Consider the following 11979-nt stretch of genomic DNA (forward strand, 5'->3'; position numbering starts at 1 on the left):
AAACAACAAAGTTTTTGCAAAAGCCATGACAAAACAAAACAGGAATTGCAAAAGGGACGAAACAAGACCTATTGGCTTTGCCAAAGCTTATTTTCTAATATTTGAGACCAATTAAGACATGGTGTTGAAATTGACATGATTTCTCAAAAGCTATTGCTGCTAGGTGAACCCTTAAATAAAGTAGGTAACATCAAAGATTGCAGTATGAGTTCCACAGCAGGCCAAACAACTGATTTAACTAACCAGTAGACACTAGAGGAAGTCATTGACAAATTCTCTGGAAGTCACTCTTTTGGGTCCTGGTACTAACTGAAAGAGAACTCTGGTAAAAGTTCCACAAAATTAAAGCTGTCAAATGAGTAGTCAACCTAAAAGGAAGAAAAAAACAAAGTTGATAAGACACAAGTACTGAGTGAAGTGAACTGACGAAAATACAATGGGGCTAAGTTAGAGTTTGATGGCGAGGGCACTCCATCGCAACAGCATAGAGGTATTTTCTCCCCCAAACTAAAGTTCCATCCACCAGATTTACAGATGGGGGCCTTAAGTATATCAGCGAGAGAGACTGCTCCATTTCCATCGCTGAAATAAATCTCTGAACATCTGATGCACGAAGGGCCTTCACAGTTTTGGCCTTCCGACCACCAGCTGATTTATATAGGGCAGTTGATTGGCCAGTTTTTTATGTTTGTCATCACCGGGCAAAAATCTGGCAGTAAGGGACAGTTGAAACTGCAAAATGACCCCCACACCATGGGAGACCACTCTTATGGTGTGAGGGTCTTTAGTTTTTGCATTTTCAAAAACAAAATCCAACTTTGGGATTTTATTTTTGAAATACAAAAACATGTTAATAGTTTGACAGATGATAGACCATGTTGACATCACACTTTTAATATATTGACATGAAACGCTGTCACGCTGGTTCCTGCCAATGTAAAGAATTGTCTGCTGGGGCAGCGGACATCTCTAAATTTGGAATACTGTTACTTCATCAAGGCGACGGAGTATTTGATCCCGTTGCCTTAATGGAGTAATATACTCCATCAGGGTGATGAAGTATTTTACTCCACTTCCTTGACAGACTAACTACAGTATTTCAATCTCTAATTCAGGCCCAATGTTGCCAAGTGATTGTGAGCTATGTCCTTTCAATTCTTGTATTCTTGCTGCCCTCCCTGACACAGAACTTCAATAGAAATTATGTTTCCTTTGAGACACTGAAGTACTCCCTATTATGGGCCTGATTACGAGTTCCTCATAATATTCCGACCCATGCGTAAAGTCCTGTTTAAGCATGGGTCAGAATTATGAGTTTGAAGGTATTTCATGCATCTGATAATTATTAAGCTCAACTTTGTTAAATTGCGGCAGGTTTAACAGGGGAAAACATATGGTATTTACCGTATCATGCCGATTTTTCTGCATTAAACACCAAAATCTGCATGTTATTCCCTAGGAACTCATAATAGGTGATATCCATCGCACCCGCTAAGTAACGTACCCCGTGATATCGTGATATATCAGGAGCGATGTATAACCCCTAATCAGGCCCTAAGTGAATGGTCTGACTTTGTCCCAGGTACCACGTGGACATTCTCTCTACCCTCAAAGTTCTCTGTAGAGGTCAGTGGTACAGCAAGCATGCCATGAGGCCTAGTGGAAGCAATGAAAATGGCCCTCTTGTGGTAAATAATTTAATTACCGGAACTTAATTTGATGCGGAAAATCTATAATAATAGCTCAGTAAAATAAGAGGCAGAATCCGTGGTATTAGAGGTTCGGAACGGGCTTTATTCCAAAATCAATTCGAATTGATGGACTCCATATTCCATCACCACGAAGGTTCAGGAAGTGAAGAACAAACTTTATTGACAAGTAATTATTTTTATACAATAGGCATTACAGTGAAACAGATGCAGGAGGCGTAACAGTTGATAACAAAGATAAGAACATACATGCGTAACTAAAATGGGTGTAACTGGGCGTAACTTAAAGAACGTCATTGGATATGATGTCATAAATGGGTGGTTCCACGGAAGAATTTCGCAATGTCAGCAGAAATACTTGGCAGAGATGCGCGCGCAGCAGCATGACGTGTGATTGACGTGCAACTAGGGGGTGAAGGGGACTTGACATTTAGCTCTACATGTGGAGACAGAAGTCTGGGGTTATGTCAACCTAATCCCAAATCATATCTAATATCCTATGTTTAAAGAACTGTGTTATCCAAAAAGAAAGGTCTCTTAGGATAGAATCTTATTCTATACTGACTATACTGACTGTTAGTGCGTGTACAAGCGTCTAAGTGTCTACACTAGATGCGAGGGCAGAAATCTTCCATAGTAACAGGGCTATGAATTACTTGCATAAAGACAGAGAAGCCGGGCCTTTTGCTCGGTAGCTGAAAGAATGTTTACTTAAACTACTAGACAGGAATGCATTGGGTGAAGAGCGGAGCAGAGCAGATAATCTTGAAGGTGAAATACAGTTTTTGGCAAGCAGACAGGTCGAGTCAGGCACCGTTAGCCGCACAGGGAGTAGGACAAAGTTCATGGATACAGATGCGAGCTCAGACTGGAGCTTTCAGAGGCAGAAGGCAGAGAAGGCTTGATGGCAGAATCAGGGCCTACTCGCCTGGACTGTAAGAAATGTGGGAAGTGAACCATATAAAGCCGGTGGCCTTTCATACTTAGGAATAGAGTATCCGGCCCATTCATGGCGGGTCTGAAAGAGGACATGTTGACGGTGGACGCACATGTGTTTGCGTCTTCATAACTGGAACTGGAGGAAACATACATGTACTTATGATTTATACATGAAACCGTTGGGGTCCAAGATAGGGGACATAACTGATCATAAAAATCCATATTTCCACATTCCCTCCTTGTCCCCTACTTGCCCTTAAGAGATATCAATCTTCATCAATCCGTTGATTTGTTCATATAACATCATTTGTTCTTCTTTCTTCTTCCGGAATCTTGAATGAAAACTTGGATGTGGGATACACGAGGTGGCACATAGACCACAAATCGCTGGCCCACATTGTAGGCATAAGCAGCAACTGAATAGTATGAGAAAGCCAATACCTAGGAAGGATAGGACCCTCCATCCAAAGGTAGATAATACACTCCAAAACCAACCGGACCAAGTCCAGGTGCCTGGATTCTGGTGTATCTGGCTTACAATCTTATGAAGGCGGGTTATGGCTTTATACACAGATGGCGAATTTTCTGGTATGAAAATGCAACAACTTGATCCGATGACCCTACAAGCTCCGCCCCTATCGGCCAGAATGACGTCAAGGACAAGACGATTTTGAAGCACAACAATCCGCATAGCAGACTGCTCTTCTGTTAAATTGCCTAAGGCGGAAATAGTTTCGTTTACTACTGCTTCAAGGGTTCTGGTTAATCTACGTATCAGCTTACTATTAGTGACTGTACCTATATAAGGAAAGAAACCTTTATTGAAATCTGTGTATTTCTCCCATGCTGTTTCAGTGTAATCGACTATTGGGAGATCTCTCTGCTGTCTATTGTGTACTAAATGAGTATTTCTATGATAATCAGGAGGAGCTAGGAAAACAGGTGGTAGAAGGAATGCTATGTAACAGGTACCATCCCAATCTAAAGGTAGGCGTATATATGCGGTCTGTCCACATATAAAGTAGGAATGACGAGAAGCTCTAAATGTAGACTTGCCTTGATCACTGAATTTTATCACAGTGGTGCATTTACTATGGCCCATGTGTATGGAGCCATTCTTTCTTATGCATAGTTCCCCTTTAACTGGGAATACGGACATGGCAGGCAAAATTGGTGTAGCTTCAGATTCAACGTTCAGGATCATGAGGTTAAGTGTAAAATTACCTAATCCATATACTTCATTTTCTAGATCAGTTCCTGTTCTTTTGGGAAGTCCCTCCTTGTTAGGGTAACAGACTTTAAGCAAGACTAAGTTCAGGTTTCCCCAAACCCAGTTGTCTTGATAAACTGCGGAATTCGAATCTAGGGAATTAATTAAACTAAACCATGCTCCACAGGAGCCATTGTGTGTGAACGGATATGGAAAGAGAGGCAGAATTCCCTTATAGTTCTGATAGGGAGGGAGTCGGCCACATATCCAACAATTTGTAGCATTGCTAGCCTGATGGGAATGATGTAACATACTAATAAAAGTGTTATTGCGCAGCGCAAATCTATATGACAACTCATGCGGGGGAAATTCACTAAAAGAATGTTCAGCAGTAACATTATAAACATGTTTAGAAATAGGATAATATATGTGCAACAATATACTTGTAGCGATTATTAAAAGACATAAGAAAAACAGAATTAATAACGTCACTGTGCAATGACTACGCAGTGATTTACAGTACGCATGTTTTTTCAACTGGATTTGATTATTTCTTTCTCTATTCCGGTCCAGAGGATACATGTCAGAGACAAATTCAACCGATTCACCTTGGAGAGGACTTAAACAATCAAATTGTCTGACTTATTGGACCTCAATTTTAGTCTATATAGTTCTGAGCTCGTTTGCTCAACCAAGGGGAGCTTTGAGTCTGTCTTTGAGGAAATACAGGGTTTAGTCTCTATGTCGGATGGTAGTCCATGAAATTTCTTGATATGACTTGAATGTATCCAGCCTTTTCGACCTTCGATCTTCACGGCTGTCCTCGTGGTTAACAGTACGAGTTGAGGCGATTTCCACCTAGGATCCAGCTGAGACTTCCGGTCAAAGTTCCTCACTAACACCAGGTCCCCGGGAGCTACGTCATGGGGTTTCACCTCGGTGTTGTCGGGAAAGGCTGCAGCTACCTGTGAACGACAAGATTGTAGTGCAGACTTCAAGGAAGCTAGGTAATCTGTCAGCATATTACAGTCAACGTCAGTTATTTTACGAGGTATAGGCGTCCCCCACATATTTGGTGGTCTACCGAAGATCACCTCATAAGGGGATAGCCCTGTTCGAGAGTGTGCTACCATTCTCATATAAAAGAGTGCAACTGGTAAGGCTACTACCCAGTCGACACCTTTCTCTCTACATATTTTGGACAATCTAATTTTCAGAGTTTGATTATGTCGTTCCACGAGACCTGCTGCCTCGGGGTGTCGGACACAATGAAATCTCCATTGATAACCTAACAAAAGTGAAACGTGTTTCATTAGTTCGGATGAGAACGGCTGGCCGTTATCTGAGTAGACAGCACGTGGTAAACCGTACCGTGGGAAGAATTCTCGAACTAACTGTTTGGCAGTAGTCGGGGCAGTGTAATCTGAAACCGGGTATGCTTCTGTCCAACGGGACAGAGCACAAACAACTACGAGAACATATTTGAATCCTCGACATCGTTCCATCTGGATATAATCCATCTGGAGGACTTCAAAAGGGTGATCAGGAGGCTGAAATCCACCCTGTTCTACGGGAATGCTTTTACCTGGGTTAAACTGACAGCAGATCATACAGGTACGAACTTTTTGTTTAGCTGCTGCTCGTAAATGTTTGTTGAACCAAATGTGTTGAATGCTGTCTAGCATAGCCTTTTCTCCTAGGTGCGCTGGACTATGTATTGTATTAATGATAACTTGGACCATTGAGTCGGGAAGAAACCATACAGATTTTTCCTTCGTCATCCATCCCTGATCAGTTTGGATCCCTCCTAATTCAGTCCATTTCTTTATTTCTTCTGGTGTAGCATGTGTCTGTATGTCAATTACGTCAAGAGCGGGATCCTTAACCATCATGCAATGTGTTGGTGTCGGAACTATTGTCTTTGTCATGTCAGATGTGTGAGTTTGAGCAGTCTGTTTAGCTGTTTTGTCAGCTAGATCATTGCCTTGGGAGATGATATCAGTAACTTTCGTATGAGCTTTACATTTCATAATTGATATTGCAATGGGTAGATGTATTGCTTCTAATAAGGCATGAATGAGGGGTCCGTGCTGAATGTGGGCACCGTGAGAAGTTAAATAACCTCTCTCTCGCCACAGCACGCCGAAGTCATGTACAACTCCGAATGCATAACGTGAATCAGTGTATATGTTGACTTTCTTATTTGTGGCTTGAATACAGGCTTGTGTCAGAGCGATGAGCTCTGCTGCTTGAGCTGACAAGGTATTAATACGATTTGTTTCAACGACTTCAGTGTCTGTTGTGACTGCATACGCGGCCACTAGCTCTCCTGTACTTGTTCTCATACATGAACCATCTACATACAACGTCAGGTCTGGATCTGTCAATGGGACGTCTGTCAAGTCTTGTCTGGGTTTCGTCGTAATAGTAATAACTTCAATACAATCATGTGCTAGTGGGTCTGTTCCGTTTACTGGCAAAAGTGTGGCAGGATTCAATGTACTACAACGTCTGATTTCTATGTGTGGCTGAAACAATGTTAGTTCGTAACCGGTGAGTCTTGCTATAGTCAAGTGTTGTGTTTGCGTGCGGTTCAAGAGAACCTCTACTTCGTGTGGTACTTGTACTGTCAATGGATGTCCTAACACTATGGCATCGCTTTGTCTGATTGCTAAAGCTGTCGCTGCCACTGATTTCAGGCACGCAGGCAGAGCCTGAGCTACGGGATCTAATGTACTCGAAAAGTAAGCACATGGTTTGTGTGATCCTGCTTGTTCCTGTGTGAGTACTGACAAAGCAGTACCTTCGCGTTCTGTAACAAAGAGCGTAAACTGTTTGCTGTAACATGGTGTTGCTAGGACAGGTGCTTGACATAAAGCTTTCTTTAGGCTTTCAAAAGCTTGTGTATGTTCCTGAGTCCAAGGGAGGACAGTCGATGTGGCTGCCTCCTGTGTTGTCAACTGAATGAGTGGTTTTGCTAGAAATGCATACTGAGGGATCCACTGCCTACAATATGAAGTGAGGCCTATAAAAGCCTGCACCTCCTTTTGTGTCTTGGGTACTGACATGTTATCAATTAACTGTATGCGGTCAGGTGTAAGCTGCCTTCCCTCCTTGGACAGCGAGTGACCAAGGTAAACAACTCGCTGGACACAGAATTGCAGCTTAGAAGGGGACACCTTGTGCCCCTATTCGGCCAAAAAATGTAAAACCGTCAGTGAGGCTTTTTCACATTCAGGTTCGCTTCGGGCGGTGATCAGCAGATCATCGACATATTGAAGCAGGGCAGTGTTGACTGGCATGTGGATACTGTCAAGTTCTCGTTTCAGTGCTTGGCTATAGATGCTGGGGCTTTCTGTGAATCCTTGAGGTGCGCGTGTGAATTTAAAGCTTCGTCCATTTAAACTAAATCCGAACAAGTATTGGCTTTCCGGATCTATTGGGACGCTAAAAAAGGCATTTTTGAGATCAATTACAGTAAAGAATGTTGCTTCGGAATCAATGGCTGTCAGTAATGAAGAAATGTCTGGAACTACGGGGTATTGTGGTACAATACATTTATTTAATTCGCGCAGATCAATAACCAATCGATATACCGGCGGGGCTTTTGGATCAGTTCGTTTAAGAATCGGGATTATCGGGGAATTACATACATTGGAGTCGGTTTCCACAACCACTCCTTGGGTAATAAGTTCGTCAATGATTTGCAGTAAAGCCACTACAGCATCTGGGGGTAACTTGTATTGTCGCATTCGTGGTAGTACCACTCCTGCTTTTAGTGTGACTTGATATGGTGTAATGTTCATGCAACCAACATCTGTAGGGCCTTGTGCCCATAAATGTGTGGGTAAAGTCTGCAGTCGGTGATCCATGTCTCGGGACACGTAGTGCCCTTTGAAATCACGTAGAAACAATCTTACTCCTTCCGGAGAACAACATATTATAGCTCCTAGAGCTTTCAATGTTTTGATACCTAACAGGTTTTCTGGACATGATTTAGTAAGCAATAAATCTGTAGTTCGTGTCAAAGGACCAATCGTAAGGGGAAGAGGTTGTGATACTTCGTTAATGATAGGTTTTCCTGAAAACCCAAGGGAAATATTCTGTGAGCCTGAGAGGGGTGCCCCTGGAACTTCACTACGTTTTATAGTTGTTCGGCTTGCCCCTGTATCAAGTAAAAATTTTCTATCTTGGCCTAATAGTTCACTGTGTACATAAGGTCCTTCTTGATCTACAGGGACCTCGATAAGGGGTAAGCCAACTTCCCTCTCTAGGCTGTTTCATGAGTATCGTTGATAGTCAGGATAGTCATACTGTGCAGTCTGGTACATCTGTCGTGTCGTTGTTGGTGTAGCAGCAATAGGCTGCTGTGGTGGAGCTGGCATAGACTGTTGCGGAGCTGGCATGGCCTGTGCATGCTGCGGAGCTCCTTGTTGGTTCTGATCCTGTCTAAGTGGCCGTGGTCTTTCTTTTGTATTACCTATGGCGATATTATGTTTTAAAACTGGACAATCGTGTACATAATGGCCTGGCTGTTTACAATAGTTGCATGTCCCTTTTACAGGACCTGCTGAAACACTAGACTGTGTCATACCCTTTTTATGACCGTCAGCTGGAACTGTCTGGGAAACTAGCATTTTCATTTTCGTGTCTTTCATGCGTCTTTGTTCATGTTCTTGTTCCTCTCTAATTCTATTGTGATGGTACTGTAGCATCTGTAACATCTGTGACGGAGTGTTACCTTGCCAGGTACTCTCGAATTTCAATACTCTATTCTTAACTTGGGGCAGGGCATTTTCAACTAATTTTGTCACAAACAGATGTGGATAAGATTCGCTACTTGCTTTTATTCCACTATTTATACCAAAACATTTTTCGAATCGGGCATAGAAATCACTAGTGTCCTCATCGTGCTTTTGTTTACAGGCTGAGATTGCACCCCAGTCTTCCTTTTTCGTAGTTAATAAACGTGGCAGTACCTGTACTAGTAAACCTGGTAGTGTTTTGGTCTTTTCCCCAAGCCCTGAACCTGGACCTCGAGCTTTTTCTTCGTTTTCTAATGCTGTCCAATCTATCTTCTGGTCTCCCACCTCCCAGTCCTTTTCCTTGAGTTTTTCGTAAATGCCCGCAGGCATTAATACCTTCAATATTGTCATAATGTCGGGATAGGTATATTCTCCCATGAGCAACATGTCTTTAATTTCACGGTGGAAACCCGCTGGGTCTTTGTCATGACTGGGTACCACTTTCTTCATTTCTAATAGTTCTATTTTAGATATGGGTGTGTATACAAACACACGTTTAAACTGATTGTCATCACCTTTTATCGGGTGCACTTCGCGTAAGGGGTTCTGTCTATCCATATAATACGTCGTTCTTTCTTTTATGGGCAGTGAGACATGTTCGGGACATACAAAAAGAATGTACTGCTTTCTGGATTCTAGTATTTCTCTAATTAGCTCAGTACCTGAACCTCTCCATTTATTCGTGAGTAGTTCAGTCAAGATATTAGGTAAGGGACCAGGATCGGAGTGTTGGCTTTTATATAATATAAGGAGTTGTTGAATCATATAGATACCAGCTAAACGCTGTTCATCTGGGGTGAGGTTCAAAAACGTGTGCGCTAATGTATCATCACTATATTTTCCGGGACTGTCAACCCAATAAACGGCTGACCTGGCTAATTCTTGTTCGTCCATAGAATCGAGTATATGATAACCCCTTCGTTCTCGGAGTAATTTGTCAGCGGCTTGGAACGAATGCTCGGGGGACCTTATATTTATTATTGGGTTTTGGAAGTTTCTGTTATTATCTGGACGTATCGGACGTATCGGATCAGTAAAGCATCTAGTATTATTACAAGATCTTCCTCTACCTACATAGGCCATGGTTTCTAACTGTCCTGTGGGCAGTTCTAATTCTTCCTCCTCCTCGGTTTGTTCAGGCTCGTCTACTGCTAATCTTTCTTCGTGTATTCGTTCTACTTCTTTGCGGATCTTGTGGCACATAGCTACTATACATGATCGTTTATCATGTCTCCCCTCTGATATATTCCGACTCCATGTGGTAAGAATTTGCATTTCTTCCGGATTTACCCCTGGTCGGTCTTGATTTCTGATCACACAATTTATGAGGAAACGTAACAGTTCCCCCTGTATCTCCACTTTCTGGTACTCCAAGGCTCTATTAATACTTTCAGAATCTCGTCCTGACTGGACAAAGTGATATATATTTTCTAAATGTGTAGTCATTCCTGGTAGCCTTCCTAAATATATTGCAGCTCGTCGGATACGTAATGATGCCAGCAGCATTTCGTCCCCTTTTCCGGGCACAGGGTCATATCTACAATCTATTAGAAGTTCCTTAAGCGTGTCGGGAGTTACTAGTTTGGGCGTACGTTGGTGTGCTAATTCTTGAAAGGAAAGTTTATTTACTCTGGGTGGCGTGGAAAAAATGTTTGTTGTACCTCCCGTAGCACCACCTGGGGTGCTGGATGTGAAAGGATTCGTTGAACGTGATATAGCAACCATAGTTGTGGGTACAGCTGTAGAAACAGATGTGCTTGCCGGAACTTGTGTCGGAGTTTGTTGTTGCAGCGGTACAGACGGAGGAGGGTCTTGGCGTTGAACCCCCTCAGCAGGCGGTCTATGTGGCGCAGCATTAGCATACTCGGGAACTGTGTCGTCTAAATAAGAGGAAAGAAAAACATCTTCTGCGGTTCTGGGATGCCCTTTGGGATGTACTTTTATCGGGAACAATGGGAGTGGCAAGTCTTTTGGTATCTCCGGAGTAGCCTTAGGTAACCCTTCGGCCAGAAGAGGATACATACCATTCATAAGGGCATTTCGTTGTCTGTCTACTTGTTCTGACTTTACTCGAGTACCTTCTTCAATTAATAGATTTTCTCGAACTTTATTTGAATTCTCCTTACTCTTCTCTTCCTGTCTACGTGCTTTTTCTGTACGTCTATACGATTCTTTACGCCATAATTCAATGGCATCTTTCTGTGATTGTCTAGCTTTCTTTTTCCATAATTCTTCCTCTACTTTCACGATGCAATCTGCATCCCAGGTCCCAGCTGCGGGCCACCTCTGACTTTCTGGTAATTCCTTGGTATAATCTACCCATAAATCAAGAAATAATATGGCGTCTAGGCCATGTTTATGATACATGAAGTACCCTGGAGTGTCCCTAGGAGGAATGGGAACAGCTTCTTCGAGTACCCCTTTTCTAGTTTTTATCTGTCTTAATTTCGAAAAGAGCGGCATTTTGAGAACTGATCTGATCTAATACCTAATTCTGAACACGTTTAATACAACAAAACACAATAATGAACAGTCATTCACACCACAATATGCAGAACGTATTTAAAACATTTTTAACATTTAACATTTAATGAACAACAATGATGGCCATTTAGGGAACTAGTCACTAAACATGATACTCGGCACTAACTAGGTAATTCTGGATTATATACTAGACATACTTGATATACTGCTAAACAGTACAGATACACTGCTGAAACAGTGCAGACCGGATTTGTGTACCCAAACCCGTCTTGACCGGCACAACCTATGTGCACGTCAGAACGCCTCCCCGACAATGGTACTCACCGGGTAGCTCGGAACGGAAGGCCTCGGAGCTGAACTGAACTGGACTCGGACCGGACTGGACTCGACTCGAAACTTCGGAACCTGGTGGGCCTCTGTATACCTCGGATCTTGCTCTCTCAGCTAGGCTCTGGTCGGGATACTTCGCACTTCTCACCGCCTCGTCTGGGTGTTGATCGCAGCCTCAGTTACCCCCGCTCGGCAGGAGGGAGATACAGGAAATCCTGTGGGTACGCGTTGTTGTCCGTCCAGCTGTGACAGGAGACCGGGCCTGCAACGCACCTCCGGCGCGTGAGATGAGAAAGTGTCCCTATTCGGGCGCCATATATGTGGTAAATAATTTAATTACCGGAACTTAATTTGATGCGGAAAATCTATAATAATAGCTCAGTAAAATAAGAGGCAGAATCCGTGGTATTAGAGGTTCGGAACGGGCTTTATTCCAAAATCAATTCGAATTGATGGACTCCATATTTCATCACCACGAAGGTTCAGGAAGTGAAGAACAAAC

Source organism: Triturus cristatus, chromosome 8, assembly GCF_964204655.1.
Source record: "Triturus cristatus chromosome 8, aTriCri1.1, whole genome shotgun sequence".
NCBI classification, from domain to species: domain Eukaryota; kingdom Metazoa; phylum Chordata; class Amphibia; order Caudata; family Salamandridae; genus Triturus; species Triturus cristatus.